Source organism: Sciurus vulgaris, assembly GCF_902686455.1.
Source record: "Sciurus vulgaris genome assembly, chromosome: 6".
Classification (NCBI taxonomy): Eukaryota; Metazoa; Chordata; class Mammalia; order Rodentia; family Sciuridae; genus Sciurus; species Sciurus vulgaris.
This window is the reverse complement of record NC_136466.1, coordinates 130,255,076-130,278,626: the sequence shown is the minus strand read 5'-3', so window position 1 is coordinate 130,278,626 and position 23,551 is coordinate 130,255,076.

Below are 23,551 nucleotides of genomic sequence, written 5' to 3'. Positions count from 1 at the left end.
TGCAGTCTTGGGTAGCATTTTTATTATTATTAAATTTTAGACCTTTTTTTAACATCCCACTTTCATATTTGTAACAGAAGGAAATCCTCAGAGACTGAGCTAAGAAAGTTATTTTGACCTGCTGCTAAAGGGTAGGGTGAGTATGTAAGCTGATTTTTACAGTGACTTTTATGTACTTCTACATAGTCACACACATATGAATGTGAATAACTGGGTTTTATATTCATATAGCTGTGCATACCTTTTAATATTAAGCATTTTTCTAAAGTTTTAGCTACTAGAGCAATTAATTATAATGCATAAATAAAAATATCTTTATAACACTGGGCATACCATATGCCAATTTGACATGCCCCTAGCTCTATTCTCTGTAAATATAAAGGACAACTCTATACCATTTTCAAACTACTGAGGTTCTGCATACAAATACTTATTTTGCAGTTTTAATGTTTATAGTTTGTAAAATACAAAAGTACAATTAAATTCAAGATTAGAGGAAGCATTCTGAGGTGGAAAACTAAGAAATCTTTATATGATCAGTACAAAACTAATGGCTTTTTATTTCTTCTTGATTAATTATTGTTTCTGTAAAACGCATACACAAAATAGAGATTGACTTGTCTGAATTTGTAAGTTTTGTTATCACTGCACTTAAGCTGACATACTTCAAAATTGCAATAATTACAAATGATAAGCTATACTCAGGTAGCACCAATGATAACATTTATGACTTGTCCCAGGGAAAACACTATCAGATCATCTAAGACATAAATAACACTGCTATCTAACCTGAAGCCTTGGTGATATTAACAAACTATTTTTGACCTCAACAAATTATTAGTAACTAAATTTTAAAAATTGGACTATAAGCAACCTTAGGAAAAAAATAGTTACTGGCTATTTTGATGGCTAGTTAGTAGAAAGCACCAGGGCAATACAATACCTCATCTCCAGATGAATAGCTGGTTTGCACTCATAGGGCAGAATCAAGACCAACAGCATAATTGAGGTTTTTCCTTTAGGAAATTCAAAACTCCACTTGATTTCATCTTATGAGGCCCACTTTTAAATAATTTGAAAAACACTTTATTTTTTATTTATTTATTTATTATTGTGGTACTGGGGATCGAACTCAGGGCCTCGTGCTTGCGAGGCAAGCACTCTACCAGCTGAGCTATCTCCCCAGCCCTGAAAATCACTTTATTTTTTAAAACAAATTTATTTAAATGTAAATGGAAGTCATTTTCAATACTTGCTTCTCGATTTAAAAAAAGAATCCACTGGAGTTTCAATTAGTTAAACTTTAATTTTTAGTAAATATGAGATAATCTAATATGTATATTTTCTTTTTCACAAAATCATGTAACCAAATAATTGAAGAGATGAAGTAACTTTATTTTTATAGAAATATTCCATTTAAGATTTCTCAAAGGACTAGGAGTGGAATCATCATGTGACTCAGCTATAACACCTTAGTATTTATCCTAAAAATGTAAAATCATCATACTATAGTGATATCTGCATACCCATGTTTATAGCAGCACAATTCTCAATAGCCAAACTACGGAAAAGCCTCTATGTCCAGCCATGAATAAACAAAATGTGGTGTATATGCACGATGGAGTTTTATCCAGCCATAAAAAAATGAAATTATGTCATTTGTAGGAAACTGGATGGAACTTGAGATCATTATGTTAAGTGAGATAAACCAAACTCAGAAGGTTGTATGTTTTCTCTCATATGTGGGATCTAGAGAAGGAAATGGAAAAGAATGGTTGAGAGGTGGGTCTCCTGAAAATCAAAGGAATCAGTAAAGCAGAGAATAGGGGCCAGGGTGAAGGAGGTGAGGAGGAAAAAGGGAAATACTGGGGAATGATACTGGGCAGATTATTGTACATAGTAACATGTAACAGTAAGTCCTACTGTTCTTTTCATAGTTTGGTTAATGTGAATTGTGCTGTTATAACATTAAAGTGGCTTTGTCGCTGTAGTATGCTGATTTTAGTTCTGTTGGATGAATACCAAGGACTGGCAATAGCTGGTTCATGTGGTGGTTCTATTCCTAATTTTTTGAGGAATCTCCACACTAATTACAGTGGTTGTCCTAGTCTACAGTTCTACCAGCAATGTACTAGTGTACTTTTTCCCCACAGCCTCATCAACATTTATTATTATTGATGTTCTTTTTTTAAAATTATTTTTGTATTTTTTATTTTTACAGACTGCATTTTGATTCATTGTACACAAATGGGGTACATCATTTCTTTTCTATGGTTGTGCATAATGTAGATTCACACCCTTAGTGTAATCATACATGTACATAGGGTAGTGATGTCTGTCTCATTCCACCATTTTTCATACTCCTCCCCTCATTTCCCTCTATGTAATCTAAAGTTCCTCCATTCTTCTCTCACTCCCACCCCCTACCCCCATTATATATCATCATGTACTTATCAGGGAAAACATTCAGCCTTTAGTTTCTTGGGATTGACTTATTTCACTTAGCATGATATTCTTCAATTCCATCCATTTATCTGCAAATTCCATAATATTATTATTATTCATGACTGAATAATATCCCATTATGTATATACACCACAGTTTCTTTATCCATTCATCTTGATACTTGCAATTTTGACTTGATTGTTATCAAATCTTAATGCAGTTTTGATTTGCATTTTCCTGACTGCTGGAGATGTTGAACACTTTTTCATATATTTGTTGGCCATTTGTGTTTCTTTTTTTGAGAAGTTTCCACTTTTGATTGGAGTTTTTCTATTTTTGTTTTGTTTCATTTTGTTTTGTTTGTATTAAGGTTTTCTGAGATCTTTATATTCTCTGGCTATTAATCCCTGTTAGAGAAGCAGCTGGCAAAGATTTTCTCCTCTTCTGTAGGCTTGTTCTTCATGCTGTTAACTATTTCCTTTGCTGTGCAAAAGCTTTTTTGCTTGATGGCCTCCCACTTATTGATTCTTGGTTTTATTTCTTATGCTTTGGGGGGTCTTGTTAAACAGGTTGGTGCCAGCACCAATACAATGCAATGTTAACCCTATGTTTTTTTTTCTAGCAGTTTCATGATTTCTGATTTAATTCCTAAGGTTGTGACTCATTTTGATCTGACTTTTGCCCAGGGTGAGAGATAGGGATATAGTTTCATCCTTCTTCAGTTGGCCATAGACTTTTCCCAGCACCATTTGTTAAAAAGGCTGCCTTTTCTTCTACATATACTTTTGGCATCTTTGACAAGTATTAAAGAACATTAAGTACATGGATTTGTCTCTGTGTCTTTTATTCTGTTCCATTGGTCTTCCTGCCTATTTTTATGCCCATACCATGGTGTTTCTGTTACTATATATGTAGTATAGTTTCAGATCAGGTATTGAATACCTCCTGAATCACTTTTCTTGCTCAATATTGCTTTGGCTGTTATGAGTCTCTCATTTTTCCAAATGAATTTGAGAACTGTTTTTTTTCTAATTCTGTGAAGAATGTCATTGGTATTTTGATGGGGATTGAATTGAATTTCTATATTGCTTTTGGTAGAGTGGCCATTTTGACAATATTGGTTTTGCCTATCCCAAAACACAGAAGATCTTTCCATCTTCTAAGGTCTTCTTCGATTTCTTTTCTAAGTGTTCTACAATTATCATTGTAGAGATCTTTTGTCTCCTTATTAACCAGTTTTATTTTTTAATAAATAAGTTACAAGAAAGAGAAATAGAAGAAAAAAGTGTCAGAATTTATTAAATAACATATTCAAAGACTAACTACTTTCATCAGTGGCAGTTCTGTAATTATTCATATTATATATTATAATATAACTACACATATTATATAATGCATACAGAAAGACTAAGAAAGGATTAAGATACCACAGAGTTCAGGAGGCTAAACTGAGAGCAAAGACAGAGAGCAAATACAGATGCAAAGAGTCACGTTAAGTGGTCAGATTAAGATTAAGATTACCAAGCAGAGAAAAACTTGAGGATGCAGACCTACTCAAGGTTAAGGTCCTGATTGAAAGTAGTTTTATAGTGTCAGCTTGGAGTGGGCCATACCTGGTCTTCAGGAGCAGGAGAAATTATTCTCTGCTGAAGCCCAAGGACAGAGACTGGGAGGTTCCTCATGTGACAATTTTCCTGGGCAAGACTCATGATGAGAAGAGACCAGGTAATAGGGTTGGGGTGCCACCATGTCCAGTCTTGGGGTGCTTCTCCTTTTATAGTCTTGAGTGAAGGGTTTACATCATTTGGTGGTCTGTTGTGTTTGATAATCTCATGGGCCTGTTTTTCTAATAAGAACTTGACCTGCCCATATATCCATGTGCTTCTGATAAATTTCAAAAGTTCACAGGTGGTCATTTTTATTAGAACAACTAATTTATTAGTTTGTACCTTACCTTGTTCTGAGCATATGGTAGTTTTTTCTTGTACAAACAAGGTACAGAGTCATTCCACCTCAGCACTTAAGTTCAAAATGGAGTATCTTGTGGCAAATTATTGCTTTACAAAATGGAGTCATTCACATTTAGCACAAGCATGAAAACTGCTGTCCTATACATCAAGAAATAACAGAGCAGGGCACAGTCTGCTCTCTATAGAACCTCTATAATGTCTAAGAAACCCAGGAGTTACACCAACGAATTCTATATTATGAACCTTACCTTCAATACATGTACTATTAAAAATAAGCTAGGTATTACAATCTCAATCAGATGTGTGACAATTGGTAAATTTTCGCAAGTTGCAAAAATTATTCTATTCAAAAAATGTTCTGATGATAATTTCATAAAACTGTGAACAGTACTTTAGAAGTCCTGAATAGTATTTTAAAAGTCCTTTTACCCTGAGAAAAATGGAAACTATAATGTATTTAGTGAAGCCTCAAATTCAACCATGTTGCAGGTCTTTGCCATACTTCAAAGGAACAAATGCTTCTTACAATTTAGTATGTGATTGTCACTTTCATGAAACAGATCCTTACAATTTATTCAACAAAAATCATCTTACTAGATATCACCTATGTTTCTTTTAACAGCTAAAAGTGGCCACAATTAGGTTTTTATTTTTTCTGAGATATTCATCTAGCCTTTAACATAGTGAACTTCATTATTTGAGATTTATAGAAAAATGAAGATCTGATATTAAAAACTACGGTGAGGCTCCAACCTGGAACTCCTGCAGGAAAACAAGGAAAAAAAAAACAAAAACAAAAACACTAAAACAAAACAAAAAAGCAAAAAAAAAACTAAACAGACCATGTTAATGCTTTAGATTAATAAAGAAATTTAAAAAGGAAAAGTATTGAAAAGATACAATCTGTTCATGATAAAAATCCCATAACAGAAACAAGGGGGAGAAAACTCAGAGCAATGGGAATTGAAATATTCCCATAACACATTATGCTAAAAGGTACTTATTTCATTTGCAACTTGTATTTATATCTTTTTAATATAGAAAAAGAACAGCAAGCAACACATTATGTTAAAAGGTACTTATTTCTTTGTTATTTCTATTTAAAGAAGTAATAGCTTTTCTTGAATTACATATAGATTGAATGTGAATCTATATTATTAAACTACTTTTTTGGCAAAGTGATTCACACTTTTTTAAACTTAAAAGAACTGTAATTATTTGATTTTTTAATATTTATTCCACAAAAATTTGAGATTCAAGACATTTTTACATAAAATTCTCAAAACCCCTGCTTTCAATGGTTCAAAAGATTATTGACTATCAAATCAGTTATTTATCATAAAAATGTATTGACTTCCCCATTTGATATTTTAAAAAAGAATGATTGTGTAAATCTTTTAAATGTACTTGGGCTAGTTCAAATTGTTATATAACTGATTTGTACATGGATAAAATTTCCTTTTTATGTGTTTTAGATTACCTAAATACTGAGGAATTGTTAAAATGAGAGAGAACCTAATCCATCATCAAGTTAAAAGGAAATTTCCCTACTGCAAAGTTACTCTGATGAGCTATTTCAAGTGCCCAGAATTGGCAAATAGTAGCAGCAATTTGCTCTTATGTAGCCTAAACATTTTTAAACTTCATTTTCCATACTGCAAACATCCCAATTCATTAATATCTATTTTACTTAATACTCTGGGCTTTAGATGTTCCCGATATTTTCTTGCCTTGAAGTCTTTAGTTTTGAGAAAATAAATGAGACTTTACAAATGAAAATCCATGCTTTGTTCAAAGTAATACAGAGAATTGCTTAAAGAGATAATCATTTCTTTGAAAAAATTCTTATTCTCCACTTTTTCATAGGTCAGCATAATTTTAATTATATATTCCATTTGCTGGATTTCTTTTGTATAGTGAATGTGGATATTTTGCCAAAAAGAAACTCTCAACCATCACGGTATTCTTTAATTTTTCTTATTTTCCACATTAAGGAAATTTTCATGTCCTTGCTTAAAACATTTTTTCTTTTTAGTTAACCAATATCAATATTTTAATATCTTGATTATTGCTTTTATCCTTTTTTATGCAGGCTATGCAATTATATTTTAATGGAAACTTTTTGCTGCATTACTTTGTACATATATTTTTTGCCTACAAATCACAGAACAGTTAATACATATTTCTAGAAAGAGGAATTCATAGGAATTTGCAGTGATTTTATTATAGAGATCAAATTGTTGAATCATGTTTTTTTTTAATCCTATTTTCCCACTCTGATGTTTGAAGGGTATGTATAGGGGATTTGTAGTTAATGTAAGTATTGATTTGTTAGTGCTTAAATTTTCCACTTAATTTTTGTATGTTTGTTCTGTTTTTTATTTATTTGTTTTTGCCCCCCTTTGGGCTACTTGAACATTTTTAGTATTCTGTTTTCACTTGTCTGTAATGTTGTTTTTAGTATATTTCTTCATATACATTTTTAGCAATTGCTCCTTTACAAATACATAACTTATCATAGTCTACTTTTATTAATATTTTATGGTTTCAGATAAAGTGCAAGTAGTTTAATGCCCTTTAATTTCCAAAACTATTACTTATTTATAAATAGTTGTCTTAAATCCTTTCTATTTGTTGAGTATCTTAACAGATGATGTTATCAGATAGTTTTGTTTCTACCCTCAAACGTAAGTTAGAAGCCAAGTACAGTGAGTGATATAGGCCTGTAATTCCAGTGACTGAGGAGGCTGAGGCAGGAGGATTACAGTTTTATGGCCAGCCTCAACAAGTTAACAAGACCCTGTCTTGAAATATAAAATAAGAAGAGTTGGGGATGTAACTCAGAACCCATGAATTCAATCCCCAGTACCAATAAATAAATAAATAAATCATAATTTAGAAAATTAAAGAAGTGAATGAAAGCCTATTACAAGTATCCATATACTTGCACTTTCCATTGTTCTTGCTTCCCTTCTGGTATTTCAAGATTCTTCTTATTGTCTTACTTTTGTTCAGAGAACTTGTTTTACATTTTATTTTATTTTTTGGAATAAGTCTCCTGGCAACAAATTCTGTTAGTTTGCCTTTATCAAAGAGAGTCTAAATTTCTTCTTCCACTCTTAAAGATGTTTTCACTAGTACAGTTCCCTGGTTTGATCATCCTTTTACTTAAAAATACTGTGCTACTTTCTTTTTGATCTTCATAATTTCTGATGAGAAATCCATTGTCATTCAAATTGTTTCTCTTCCTTAGGTAAAATGTCATCTCTCTCTTTTCAAAAAAAAAAGACATTTTTGTCTTTAGTTTTCAGAAGTTTGATTATGAAGTGTTTTGACATATTTCTTTGGTTTTATTTTGTTTAAGTTTCAACCTGCTTCTCTAATCTGTAAGTTTATGTCATTTGCTAAATTTGAGAAGTATTCTGCCATTTCTTTAGTGATTTTACTTCCTCCCTCTTTCTTCTTCAATAACTTCAATGGCATGAAAGTCAGATCTTTCTTAGAGCCCCACCAGTCTCTTTAATTCTATTCAAGTTTTGACTTTTTTTTTTTTTTTCCAGTCTAAACCTCTCATACTAAGTCCTAATTTTCTATCTTCAAGTTCATTGCCAGGTAATTATAACATTAGTTTGTGACTCTTTTGATCTTTTCTCATCAAGTTGAGATTTTCCCATTTCATGGTATGATGAATAAATTTCCATTGAAACCTGGTCATTTCTGTATATGACTCTCCTGCTACAGCAACCTCCTCTGACAATGTTCTAATGGAGGAAGTGGTATTATACTTCATTCTGGCCTGGTGAAAGGGCAGCTAAGGTTCCCCATTTGGCTTTTAATTGAGACTCAGGAAGAGAACGACTACTCATTATGCTGGGTGGAAGTTGGAGTTCAGCCTTCCCAGTAATTCTCTATTAGTACTCCCCTGTTTGGGAGGGCAGGAGTGTCTCATCAGGAACTCTGCATGGTCTTTGCTGATACCAGGTAAAGGTGGTATCATTATTGCCCAGTTGTGATGGAAGTCCTCACTTTGTCAGACCTCTTCTGATAACAACCAGCAAGAACTCTGAGGCATGTGTCAGTGCCACAGAGAGAGGTTTAAGTCTAGACTACTCACTTGGTCTACACTGGCACATTGGAATGTGAACTCTCATTACCTTCTAGATTAGATCAAAGTCCAGCTCCCCACTTGCACTTCCTTCCATGTCAATACCCTGTGGAGGGTTTGGGGCATTTCCCTACAGCCTGACAAAGGTAGAAGACTAGGTTCCCCATTTGGCTTATATTACTGAGGATAGTTTCAGTCCCAGTAAAACTGAAGTGTTTTCTGTGTTAATTAGCTAGAGCAGAGCAGTTACTATGTACAAATTGTTCTTCTTGGTGAGTTCCCCATCCCTGCCTTTCACTAGGGACAAAGGCTTTTTTTGAGTCCCCTGGTGCCCCCAGTATGTTGGCAGTTTTCTGGCACTTGATTAGGATACAGAAGGGGAAGGGAGAGTCCATGGAACTCTCCCCTCTGCTGTTGCTCAGGTTCCAAGATCTCCAATCAGCCTGCCTCCCCAGTTTCTCTTTATCTTTCAGAATCTTGTTTTTCTTTCATATAATGTCCAGGGTTTTTAGCTCTTCTTTGTAAGAAGAACTGAAAAAAATTTACATCTATTTGATTTTCCTAGAAGAAAGAAGTCATTGATAATAGTCTCATATACCTATAACTTGAAGATTCTTTCAAGATGATTATCAACCAGATTAAGCCTTTGAGAAAGGTATATTTGTTTTGATCATTTTTATTCCCTGAGAAAACACACAGACGTTATGAGGCACGGTGATGCTGACTGGTGAAATCCACAGACTGCACCTCTTAGTTTGAATCCTTGATTTTAGTTTAAAAGATATAAAACAAACACAAAATTACCTGGCACCTCTAGAACTCCATTTCCACAACTACTATGTGGAAATAGAAACAGTTGCCTAATATGGTAATTATACAAGTGGATGGGACAATATAAGTGGATGGTGCCTGATATATATAATAAATAAAAACTTTTATAATCTTAATGTGTGTTTCTCTATGAAGGCAGCCTTATAAATGATAAATCCCTTCTTCCCAGAGTACTAATTGGTACTTTTCTGCCTTGAAATGGTGAAGTGGAATGGAGTTTCTTTAAAAAGTATTTTTCCCCTTGGTGCATCATGGGATCAGTTTCCAGAAGCATCTGAATTGTTTAACAAGCAGGGGTTGACACAGATGAGCACACTGTAAGCACTGAAAATGCATTTGAAAGTATCTTATATTTTGGCCCATGACTCACTCTTTGACATTAATTCTTCTCTATAAGGGATTAATGTACTCAAGAATCAATACGCTTTCAGACAAATCCTACATCAGTGAGTTTCTTTGCTGGTCGGTTTTTTCATTATTAACAACTTATGTCAGCAATATTCCCTATTCGTCTAGCAGTATTTGAATTTATTCTCTCATTTTAGTCAGGACCGTTGCACATTACTCTAAAGGTCATTTATAACTTGATTTACCAAGAAAGCAGATTAGGAATCTATATAAAGACTCAGAGCCCTGAAGAGGAGAGCAGATAGGAAGAAGATATTATTTAGTTCTATATACTAGATACTCGGAGTGAATATTCTGTGTTACTTTGTAGTTCTTAAGGTTTGCATTTGAAAACTATATCCCTCAAGACCCCAAAGTTATTCAATTCAAATTTGTTTCTTAACATTTTTATCATGATAGATGCCTTTCATCATTTTTCTACATGAACCCCATGTTTCAGCAAAGTTGGCCTTATTAATACTCATTTATCTAATCAATATTTAATTATATTAGCATTAATCTCATTTTATATGTTTTGACAATATTTTTTATATTGTGGTTAAGAATGCATAATTTAGGCCAGATTTTATTTGTAAATTCTATCACCCACTAAAATGAATCCGGATTCCTTAGAGACACCACTGATTCTATGGCTAAGGCAGGAAAAGATTGAGATAAACTTAGAATAGATCTTTGTTTCACAGAATAAGGGACAGTGCAATAAATTTGAGGGTCATGTTAAAATGATGGAAGTTATCTTAAACATGTTCCCACAGAACAAATTCTGGAACAATTTGAGCATAAAAGTTAATAATGAAATTAGTGGATCATAAACAACTCACTTGTAAACAATTTGAGTTTATACTGAGAATATAAACATGTATATACATACATCATACAAATATATAGATATAAGTTAGGGAAAAGGGAAGATTTTCTTACAGTAGATTGCTCTCTAATAGATGCCCAATAAATGATAGGGGTCATAAGCTTCTGTGCCCTCCAAATTTGGATGTTGAGTCTCTAACATTCAGTATACCAAAATGTTAACATATATGGAGACAGGGCTTTTAAAGGGATAATTAAATTAAAGTGAGGTCATCAGGATAGACCCTAATCCAGTGTGACTGGTGTCCTTATAAGAAGAGGAGACTAGGGAACAAGAATGTGCAAAGGTCAGGGGAGTCGTGGTAAGAGACAGAGAAAGACTGTTTCATGGCCAGCTTCTTTACTGAGCAGAGTGGGTTATCCAATGAGGTTTCCCATGGGGAGTTTGCATTGTGCACTTAAAGTAAGCAGGCATGTTTCAGGAGACCATGCAGTGACAGAGATATGGTCACTGTGACATATCTGCACAGCCCATGTGGGACGTGGGGGTTGGCAGAGCTAATCCAGCAACTGTATCTAGCCATCTCACAGGTAGCTGAATCAGTCGCATGGAGGACCTATAAGAAGAGATAGCACTGGAAACTGTCAAGGGTGACTAAGCCCTACTCCACGTTTAAGAAAGGTAAATGTGTATTCAAAATGGATATAGATTTCCAAAAGTTTATGTCATGAATGAAATAGACTGAATCATTCTGGCAGAATAAATGATGTACTGTGTACATGTCCATTTTCTAGATAATTATTTCCTCAAGGAGTTGACGTGATATCAGATTGGAGAAAACTGTAAAGAAACTGGCACTTTAATTAGCTTATTGCAAATTATCCTATAGTTGCCGTAAGTTTTCTTGTATCCTAATTACGACCTTCATAGATTCTAGAACTAGTTTCATGAAAACAAGTGGGATACTACGGTGGGACTAATGAAACTGAAGTGGAAATTCACCTACTGATGGTACTAATAAAAATGAAAAGTCATCACACTTTGATGGGGAGGAAAGCATTTTGGCAGGAAGCCATATGTTCATTTGTAGGGAGAGGTCTATAAGAGATTCTGCCTTTGAGAATATGGGGCTGAGGCTGGAACTTACAAAGGGTGTGGATTAGAAGCACAAATTGAGATCTTTGGCTTAGACTCTTAACTGGAAAAATTTAAAATTTAGTTGCAAAAATAGGCCATATAACAATAGCAAGAAAAAAAAAAAGAAAAAAAAAAAAAAAAGAAACCAGCATTTTGAGCTATGAGGAAAGTAATTATTAATCCTATCTCTAATAATATGTAAATGTTTGACTGTCCTTAAAAAGTCCTAAGAGTCACATGTACTTTTCTCTTCCAGTGAAAGTTAACTTTCTGGAGCCAGAAGACACCTCATGGTCGTCTCTTTATCCTTTATAGCTCCTTATAGGGTGCCTGACATTTGCTTAGTATTCAATAAACACAGTTAAAGTAATCAAAACACAAATGAGATTTCAGAATATAGAATAAGTGAAGTGAGAAATTTATAGAAACACTGAGGAAATATATTTAGTGATCGAGGTTGACTGCAAAAACAGAAAGATCTTCCTGGAGACCAGACAAAATTCAGTTCTTCTAATTTAAACTTAACTTCACCATTTTGTTCTTTTCCCAGTTCATGAATGTGAATTTATAAAATCTCAAGAAAATGTATGTTCACCTCATCCCAGGTATTTCTAATTTAGGAAGGTTTGCTTTGACTATTCAATAACACTCTTAACAAGTACCATTCACAATGGAATACTTACATCTCAAAACCCCTGTAATCTCAGTGGCTCAGGAGGCTGAAGGAGGATCAGGAGTTCAAAGCCAACCTCAACAAAGTGAGGTGCTAAGCAACTCAGTGAGACCTATCTCCTGAATAAAATTAAAAATAGTGCTGGGGATGTAGCTCAGTGGTCAAGTGCACCTGAGTTCAATCCCCGGTACCACCCCCCAAAAAATATGGAAAAAGTGTACAGATAAAATACTGAATATATCATTGATAACAGCAATATATCCCTGCTAATATTGCTGGCGATAAATGAATAATGTGTTTATAAAAGTTACATTAAAATACTAAAATAAGTATTCTTTTTTTATATAAAATATCATAGTCATTGCAAATAATTCTTTAATTTGGTAGTTATATATGTGTATGTATATGCATATGTATTAGGTACTAGTGATACCTCTGTTTACCAGTGACAACTTCTGCTTCCTCAGGTGTTGAAGTATACCATCAGAGAAGCATGCCAAGGCAAGCATATTAACAGGTTTTATTTAAAGGTAATAATACAGACTTTTCCCAGGAGAGAGAAGGGGGTCATGGCTGATGTTCTAGAACCCCAAGAAGTGAGCACACCCTACATCTTTTATAGATACAGGTCTCTTGTCTCTTTTGTTCTTCTCTCCTCCCCTTATCTCTCTTTCCTGCCTAAGTGACTAGGTCCGTTTTTGCAGGTGAGATGCATAAAGTGAGAAGTGGGAGGGGGGCAGTGATTCAGCCAGGCAAGGGCCCAGGGGGCATTTAATTAGCAGCTCCTTTCTTGCAGTCCTTGATAAATAAGGACAGGTAAATTTGGTGATCAAAGGCTCTGGAGATCCTTGACATTCCATCCTCCCAGGGGCAGTCTCCAACTTCCAGAGGCAGATGGCTTTCATGGCCTCCATTTCCTCCATTTGACCCAATCCTCTATTTCTATACTAACTGCCTGTCCCCAATTCTGACTTCACTAGCAACCTTTTTTTTCAATTTAGACAAGTCTACTTTGTACTTTTTTAAAGTTTCCTTAAGTATTTTGAGAAAAACCATACTAATTTATGCCTCTCATTTCTATATTTCAAATCCCCTTCATTATTTTACATAGTAGCTTTCAAATAAATATAGATTATTTTATATTTTATATGCAATTGTTCTAGTTTTAAGGGTTTTTATTTTTCCATTTATACATTTTAAAAGTTAAGCAGCTGCTCTGTATTAATTCACATTGTCTTTGAATATATACATACAAATGAAAAATAATGTGTGTATATATGTATATATAGCAACAGATCTATTCATATTTATGAACCTAATTTGCAACAATTCTACACAATACTCAATCCCAGAGAAATGGTTTTACTTTATAATCATTATGAAACTGATTCTTTGTTTGTTCTTATTTTATAACTTGAGTTACTAATTCCCATGGACATTATTTCATCAATTGTTTTGAAAAGTATTAATATCAAATATCCAGCTGGTGGTCATAAACTTAAGTTTCTGCTATAAATTATATAAAACACTTTTAACAACATAACATAGAAGTTCTCCGTTTCACTGGTTTGATCCATACAGAAGTAAACATTGAATCACTGAAGTTCTCTTTGTTGAGCTGCCAGATTATCTTCATCAGGAAGCCTTTGAAAACAATTTTTGCCCGGTACTTTATTGATTTCTCTTTTTACATTTTCATCGTTCTACCAATGATATCTATTAATATAGTGAAGTATCATTCAGTTTTACCTTCTGCTAAAATGCACTCTCTTAGGAAGACTGGTATCTAGTAATCAAAAAGAAAGTGTTTCTATGCTGCATGGCAAATCATGAACTGCTTACTAAATTGTTTTCTGTTTCCTTTGTCCTCCTCCAACATCCATTATTATTAAATTTATCATACTTAGAAATCAACAAAACATTGTTTCTCCCCTATTTTTAGCATTTAATGAGCAACAATTATAAGGACGGTGGTGATTGCAAATGAGTTAACTCATGGGTTTTGAGTAGATTGCAGTGAGTAAACTCACTGGTTTTGGGTAGTAGAATAAACACAGAAATGTAAAAAATCTTTTTGCTTATTTCAAGACTTATTATCCTAAATTGCTATCGTATTATTTGAAGAATCATTTCTGAATTTAGCAAGTTACCAACCACAGATGATCAGTTCTATTTTGAACATAGTGAATTTTAGTTACCTTATGCAATCTTTTCGTAAACTAACATTGGTAATATACCACAGAAATAGTACAACACCCAGGAGAATAATGCACACTAAGAGTAATTGGATTCAAATTATATAGAAAATAAGCATCATAAATAAGAACTAAAACTAAACCTATTGAAATTGTCTTTCTCCTACACCATAGCAAATGCTTGGGTTTTTAAATTTTCTTATTTGTTCTAATTTAGTTATACATACCCTTGTTTCCTTTTCCTTGCTAAGTATTTAAACTCATTATCTATTTAAATATGAGCATGAGATAAAGTTAATCTACTTGTGATGGTAAAGATCAATGATTGTACTTTTAGTAATATGTAACAATGGAAATATAGCATAATCAATTTTTAAAGGCAAACTTGGTAAGAATGCATTGCTAAGGTATTATTTAAATGCATAGTCCACGTTGCTTCATTCTGCATTTATAAAAATACTACACATTTATTCTAATGCTACCATTTCTCTGTGAAAATCACCTTGATTCAAGTTCAGATATTACTAAAAATGTTTACTAAGGAATTGCTTCCCTAGCAATAGTTAACTGTGCATGTGCTGTCCTCCCTATTCATTTGCTTCCTCTTTTCAATCCAAAACCTGGTGTAAATGTTCATGTGTGACATTGAGGAGGAAAATACAAATTCAACACAGAATGACAAGTCCAAATTGAATATATAATCAGAATTAAATCAGTTTTTATATCAACACACTGACTAGTACAAGTGAGTTAACAGAATTGAAAACCTTGCAAATGTCAGTTAGGGATGTTGAAAATGGTAGACTTCAAAATTGCCATCATCTAGATCACCGTGGGTCCACTGATGTAAAAAAAGAAATACCAGCTAAATTTTTTGAGACTTTCAAATACTTCTAAGTTACTGATCATAAAAGGAAACTATTTCTAGGAAAAAATATAAGAGTTCAAATATATATGTGTTCACCTGTCTCCAGTTCATGCACAGTATAAAAATTTAAACTTCCTCTTTAATTTTCCTACTTAGAAGATATCTTAAACTGAGCCACAAGGAGAATAAAACTGCAGATCACTTGAACACTTTCAATTTGTGGATTCTTACATGCTATTAGCCCCGAAAATGAAGCAAACCTCCTCAAACAAAACAATGCTAAAAATTTCATGCTTGTTAAGCCACAGTATTAAAGAGGCAAAGTCAGGTCCAGATTACCATCTTTAGGCAGAAAACTTAATATGTGATATGTGTGTTAGTGCAACTGTATGGATGCTAAATGTGACCAATAGAATAACAGATTCACTCATCTATCCACTTATTTCTTTGTTGATTCAGTTATTAGTTGAACAAGTATCTATTGAGTGCCTCCTCTGTGACACACACTGTGCTAAGTGTTGAATCACATGTGGAAAATAAACCTTGATAGAATAACAGTATGGAGAAAATAAAGGCAGGTAGTGGGAAGAGACAGATCCCTGAAGTGGAGAGAGATTATCCAGGAGCCAAACATAGGAAAACTCCTCTTCCTTTTACCCTGGAAAGTCTGTGGGACTCTGGGCCAAAACTGGCCTATTTACTTTACCAATGACTACACAAAGCACAAAACGTAAATTGTGCATTTTCATATTGTTTTGTACATTGTAAAATACTCTATAAATGTAACCATTTTATTGAAAAACAGCACTACATAACAAACTTTTGCTACCATTTCATGTTGTTTTAGCCAACGTTTTCACTGCTGTAACTAAAAGACCCCACCAGAACAATTTTAGGGGAGGAAAAGTTTATTTGAGGGCTCATCATTTCAGAGGTCTTAGTCCATGGAAGGCTGGCTCAATTCCTTGTGGCTCAAAGTGAGGCAGGACATCACAGCAGAAGAGTGCGGCAGAGGGAAGCAACTCACATGATGATCAGGAAGCAGACAAAATCTCCACTTTTCAGATACAAAATATGTACCCCACAACCACGCCACCAATGAACCACTTCCTCCAGCCACACCCCACTGGCCTCCAGTTACTACTCTGTTAATCCCATCAGGGATAAATTCACTGATTATGTTGAGGTTATAACCCAATCATTTCTCCTTCAAACTTTTTTGCATTTTCTCACACGTAAGCTTTTGGGGGACACCATATCTAAACCATAACACATGTTCCAACTAGCTCTGACACATTAGTTCTTAGTTACCTCTTGTTTTAAATCTAGAATATATCCCAAATTTTGCCATACAGTCACAGAATTTTCCCCACATCATTCAGTCAGTAAGCTTCTCATCTCATTAAAAATGTCCATTTTTTCTGTAATCATTGGTTCTTGATTTAACTCTTATAATGAAAAAGAGGGTGTAATTAGGTTCTTGTCTATTTCACCTTGTTCTGTGTCTGTTCTCTTGTTTTCTTCTACCCACATCACCATGTTGCAGCTAAGGAGAAGTGCCTAAAGGGAAGAAGGATAGATAAGAACTAGAAAGTGGACAGTGTTATTGGGTTCCAGTACTCAAAATCCATGGGCTTTCCACCCTGGATCTTCTGCACAAAGGAATCTTTCCCCATTCTTCAGAAACCCCCTCACTTGTAAAGATCTCCCAGTGCATATTTCTTCTCTAACAGGTCACTTGATCTCTCCCTTTATCCCTTGGTTTTGAAGATCTAGTCTACAGAAACACATCTTGAGTCTTATAACTACTCCAAGACTCCGAAAGCCCTTTTATCTGCATGATCCCATTCTGATCCACAGTAAGTGCATCATGTTTCCTTTGCTCCAACAAATTCCTGAAGTAGGAATCATTTCTGGCACAATGGTATCCCATCTACCCACTGTCAAGGCCAGACTGCCCTCACAACTATTGTTAGATCATATATTTACACTTGACATATTGGCTTTTAGGTTACATTGAACCTTACTGAAACCCAATGTTAAATAATGACCTGGATCCATAAGTTCACTGAAGTCAGTTACTGAAGGAGGTCACGAATGAGGATTTCATTCAGTCATTAATGTCACAGTATAACAGATGAATTTAAATTTAGTTTTCTTACAAGGAATATAATCTGAGTCATTCTCAAAATCAATGAGTGCCAATGGGTATTATTATTAAATACTGAACTTTTACAATTTTAAGATGTCATTATATAAGAGATACAACAATTCCTTACCGCTTTCTTGGTCCCATGTTCCTACAAGGATTGAAAAATACAGGCTTTGATTGCATGTGCACTGTTAAAATAAACCTAATTTCCAATGATAGTTTTTCTTAGCTTATACAGTACATGCAAGCTGGGAAAACAAAGTCACAGAAATCCAAATTTATGCCACAAAAATTAAAGGCAGCTGCTTCTCCTTGTAGGATGAATTCTGGGTTGTGGAGTTTCCTTTAATAAAAGGAAGGCATTGAGGCATGTTTTTTCTCTGTCTTAAATGTTAATCTTAATTCAGCTAAACCAGAAAAGCTAGGATATATTTGATTCATGAAATAATATCCACTGCTTTTATGGAGTTTTCACAAGGTTTTTTTTTAATATCAGTTATTAAAAATAAAAGTAATCTACTCGGTCTGTTCCTATGACTATACCACCAAAAACGTGTTATTTTTGACAAGAAAACTAAAATTTGGAAATTCATCACTGTATTTTAGGTCTCTGTTTACAGAACAAAAGTAAATATGTAGAAGAAACTTTTTATCTTTTAACATTTGTCTTTTAAAAAAACAAAATAAATAGATGTAATATCATTACATAAATACTATCCTGAAAGATCAGTATTTTATGCTGTCTCAGATTACCATAAAATAGTCTTTATAAGTTTTGTCTTCTTTTAATTAAAAGAATTATTCCCTCAGAGAGCAAGATGATAACTATTCTGGATTTTTTAAAAAATTATTCCTTCTAGAGAGATACCATGATCACAAAGGTGGTTTTTAATGTTATTCTGCATAAGTTTGCATGTCTCTAACCATCTTCAGTGTAGATTAGCAGAAATTAGCCATGCAAATATCAGTTGTCTTCTCCCACTTCAGTATCTCATTTAACATTGAAATATATTTTGATTGGGTGTAGTTATATGGCTTGACCAGGTATAGTCTAAACCCATTTTTAGTAATTAAATGTAGACAATCTTCTAAGTTTACACTGAAGGATTACATCCTAACTGAAGAATTTGCTTGAAATAACACACAGTTCAGTTTTCCCTTCAGCTCAATTATAGTTCACATAGTATCTTGCAAAACAGACATTCTTAGAATTACTGATATGACTTCAAAAATTAACCTACATTTGGAGAAGATTTTACTTTACTTCCAAGAGTGACTTTGGACTGAATTAGGAACAGATTTTTTTTTTTTCTTTATCCCTGCCATGTACATAAAATCTTGGTCCTAAGTTCTCGTGCTCTAACAAGAAATCATAAAAGAAAGAACTCTGCCATGCAATTACAGTTTCCACTCTGACTGTGTGATGTAGGAAATTCAAATGAGAGGGAGTGTAACCTCCTATGGATAATGAATTTCTCAGAGGGCCAGAACCTAGTTAGCCTTGTAGCACCTCGTTATTTTATTTACCTGTGCTCAAGCCCATTATCTTGTAAGTAGAAAAAAGGGAAGAGAAAAGTCACAAAACACATGCAGATAAAAGTTTATGCAAATAATCTGATAGTAGAGTTGTTTCAACAAGAAAAATGACTCAGTTCTTTTTCCAAATTAAGTTTAGTTCTGATTCCCTAGAATCTTCACTGTTTCTAGACCCCAGTTATTTCTAATAAAGGATTCTAAGGTATTACAAATAAGTAAGACAGTGTTTCCCCCCTCAAGAGCCTCAGGGTCTTCTTGGAAAAGACAGATGCATAGAAAAGCAATTTTACCACAATATGATAAATTAATTCTATCAGAGAATCAGGAGGAACTTTAATACATATAAAGAGGCAAGCCCGAAAAGAGAAAATACTGTGCTATTAAAATGAAACTATATAACTGGTTCTTATAAAAATTATAGAATATACAATAAAAAGGCAACTCATAAAATATTAATTCTAAGTAAGCATCAAATTAACAAAACATTCTGAAGCTCAAATGAAACTTTTCATTATGAAAATAACTATTATTGGAAGCCTACTTTCAAATGTTCATATGTGGCTTTTAAATGTAAATTCAAAACCGTAGGGAAAGTTCATATTAGAAAATCAAGAGCTTGAATCTGCATCAATTCATAAATAAATAGAAAAGAAAAAGAAGAATGAAAAAAGAACCGACATATTTTTTCCTGGCTCACAGAGGGATCTGGAGGAGGAAGTAGCAACCCCACAGTCCACTGGAAAGCTGCTGTTCCAAGAGAAAATTCAGCACAAAACAGTATGTATAAAAAGCCAGGTACCAGAAATATATTGTAATAGACTAACCTATATCTCTTCTTTATTTTTTTCAAATTTTAAGTCAGAAATATCTGCTAGAAAATGAAGTAAAGAAACCAGAATAAAAACATAAAACTAAGCAAAATCAATTTTTAAGCATACTTAAAAATTCTTATTCCTGAAAAAAATGAGTAATCATAGTTGTCTAAAGCATAGAATACAGAAAGATGGGTAAAAGCTCTTCACAAATTGTAAGTTTCAATGAAACTTGAGTTTATAATCACAAGATTTAAGTAAAACAGTTTTGCTGGAGTGACTTGAACTTCTGATGCAATTGTTCTTCAAAAACGAAGAAAGGTGTAGAAGAGTGGAACTTACGGAAATGGGGAGAAAACGTTTGATCAACATCCCAGCATTAACTGGGTAAGCAGATGGAGATAACCAACTTAGCCAAAACCAGGCCAGTAGTCCCATGGGAAAATCTTTCTGACTTTTGCGAGTGATTGGAATCTTTAATTTGAATGAGGAGTTCAGAGCAGAAGAGCAGCAATACTGTGCATTGCAGGTAGGATGATGTCTCTTCAATCACAATACAGAAAGTTGACTGGAAGGTCATCGAGACTTTTGATTATATGCGACTCTATTATAAAAGTATCAAGAAGTTGAAATATATATACATAATATTTCTGGAGACATTAGAATTTCCCCATGAAATGATTTGCTTCAACAAATGATCCACCTAACATTGGTCACTGATTTTATACAGAGCTTTTCGTTATGCTTATTCAACTTTTCTTTATTAAAAACTTAAACATATCATTCTCTGATAAATAATTTCTCCCTAATTTGCATATTCATGCAAATTTAGAAGGCACATTACTCATGCTGTCATGTTGAATTCAACCCATGAAGAAGGAGGAATAAAATTAGACCTAAATAAAGTCTGCAGTTACAGTAAAATGAGATGACCCCTTGGAAAAAATGTCATTGTGAAAACTGCCTAATTCTAGCACATTACTGGAGACGGATTTTATACTTAAAGTTTACAATGGAATAGATAAAAGAAAAAAAACCTGGTGGCTTAAAATTCATTACCTTATGGAGGCCCAGGTTTTACTAAAAAAAAATTTAAAAAAAGAGATTTTCCTGTTTGAAATCCACCAATACATATATTGTAGAAATATAAATTTCACTTTCAAACAAATTTTACAGAGGTCAAACTGATATCAAATGTAGTTATCTGGATGTCCTTTTGTCTTTCCAAATAATAATATACCATTTTTTCCTGGTCCCATCCCCACCCCTGCTTCTGATTGCTAAATTCTCTTAGGGAATGAATCATTGTTTACAGTTGCTTCATCAAGTATTGCAGGATAATTTAATGGTTCTAGTCCACCATAAAATTCAGGATTCAGAAACTAAAAGTACATAGTTTGCATTACAGAGAAACTAAGTATTCTGCAGCATCATATAAAATCATTGAATTCAGACAAAAGGGAGAAAAATATATAACAAGATGAGAGCATTTTAGCATATCCTCCTGAAATACAGTGAGAAGGTACAGGGGCTTGATTCTGTTCAAGTTCTCTAGTGACAAATGAGTCAAATGTTATATGGAGACAGGCATCAAAATGAGGTGAGAGACTTTGGAAATAGAAAATAAACAGAGACTGTGTAGCTGTGTAACAACCTAACCGGGCACATTGAGTTGAAAAAGTCTCCATTAATGAATGATTATAAACACTCAGCTTGTTGTATTGTACAAAAGTGAAACTGACCTTACAGATAGTAAGAACACTTTAATACACAATCAGTTGCTATGGTGGGGTACTTATCAATATTAGTTCATAAAAGCAAAAGGAATTGTTTCTATTCTCAGATAATCCACCTGCTCTTTTGCTTTATTCAAGCCTGCAGATATTCATTTAATAACATAAACTGGTATGCAGCCTAGAGTTTCAGTAAGCTAAGGATTTTTTAAAACTCTGATTTTGTTTAGCTCTGAATTGTATTTGAAAAGGCAAACTAATGGCAATTCCATTTTTTCAAAGCAAAACAAAAATCCCCAAACAAAAAATGACCTGCATAGGGGTTTTAGATATAGCACAATGAAATTTATTTTTCATCTTTTCCAACTATGATGCTTATTTAAATTCAATCAATTATCTATCTACTTCACTCTAAATGAGCATACTGAACTGGGCAGTTAGGGGAAACTCTTGAGTTAGGACAAGCTATTTTTTCTATGTCAAAAACAGATTGAAAGCTTTTCATGCTTCATGAACATTCTAGACTCCTTGAAGGAAAGAGGTGTCTATGCAGTGTAGAGGGTTGGGGATGCTTTTTTCACATACACCTGTTCTGTGTTTTGATGGGATGCACTGGCCCACAAATCACCTCTTCATCTTTGTCAACCTCAAAGCCTCTATTCTTCTCCAGTGACCTGAGGCTGATGCAACAAAAGAAGGCAATTCCAAAGCAATGTCAAAGGCCTTATGCTACCAAAAATAGAATCCTGCTAAAATCTGATAGCTAGAAAACTAAAAGGAATTGTTTGTATTGGTTTTTACCTAGGACATCTTAAAAATAAGACAACTGAAGCATGGTAAATTCAGATTCCTTTTGTTAATCCAAGGAATGGAGCTGTTGGTACCAAGTTCAAGACAAAAGAGAAATAGAATTATAGAGTTTGTGGCTGGCAGCAAGCAGCAGCAGAAACCCCTGATTCAGAAGTCTAGCATTGCCCAAAGCTGCCATTAACCCCTTCAGCACTCTTGGTTCCCATGTTTTGGACAGCAGACATTCCATGTATCTTCTAGGTATCCAAGGGCATTTGATCGGGTACACCTATCTCTTTCTGTCTTTACAAAACTACCAAGATAGTCCCATTGCATTTTTGCATCCTCTGTTGCTGCTAAGCTTATTTTTGATGGTATTAAAAATGAAATTTAAATTTTAACCATTTAAATATACATAAATTATATGTTATATATGTATGTGTGTGTATGGGATATATATGTACAATGTGTGTAGTAAATACATACATAGTTGTGTGTATGTGTATGTATAGAATTATGAAAAGCATTTTTATAATTACTTTATTGATGTAACTTTCAGAAATAGAGGGAGCATTCCTTGATTAGAAACAACCAAATGCTGCTCATAGCCTTAGTTTTCCAAATTTAAATGTTTTAAAATTTGTACAATGCCTTCAAATGCCCCTTTCAAGTGACTATTTTAAATTGTTGTAATAATATGATTTTTGCTTCCCATATCTAAGAACACTGTGGAGATATAGAAAATACCTAATATTTCTAATTATTTGATATCTGTTAAGAACGCAAAATTTTATAATATTTAGGAAGCAATAAAGGCAGGCAGAGAGAAACAATGATATAAAGATAAACTAATTCCAACATGATGCATATATTTGTTTTATTTGATGAAGTATATATCCACACTGACATTTTTCTTATATTGTATAATGACAAAAAAAGAAGGTAGAGAAAAATCACAGGTATAATAACATACATGCACTCACAAAGTTTTAACTGTGTCAGTGATCTTGCTATAACCTTCTCACAAATTACTGCATTTAATCTTTCCGAGGATCCCATGAAAGAGATAAAATGACCATTGCAATTTTA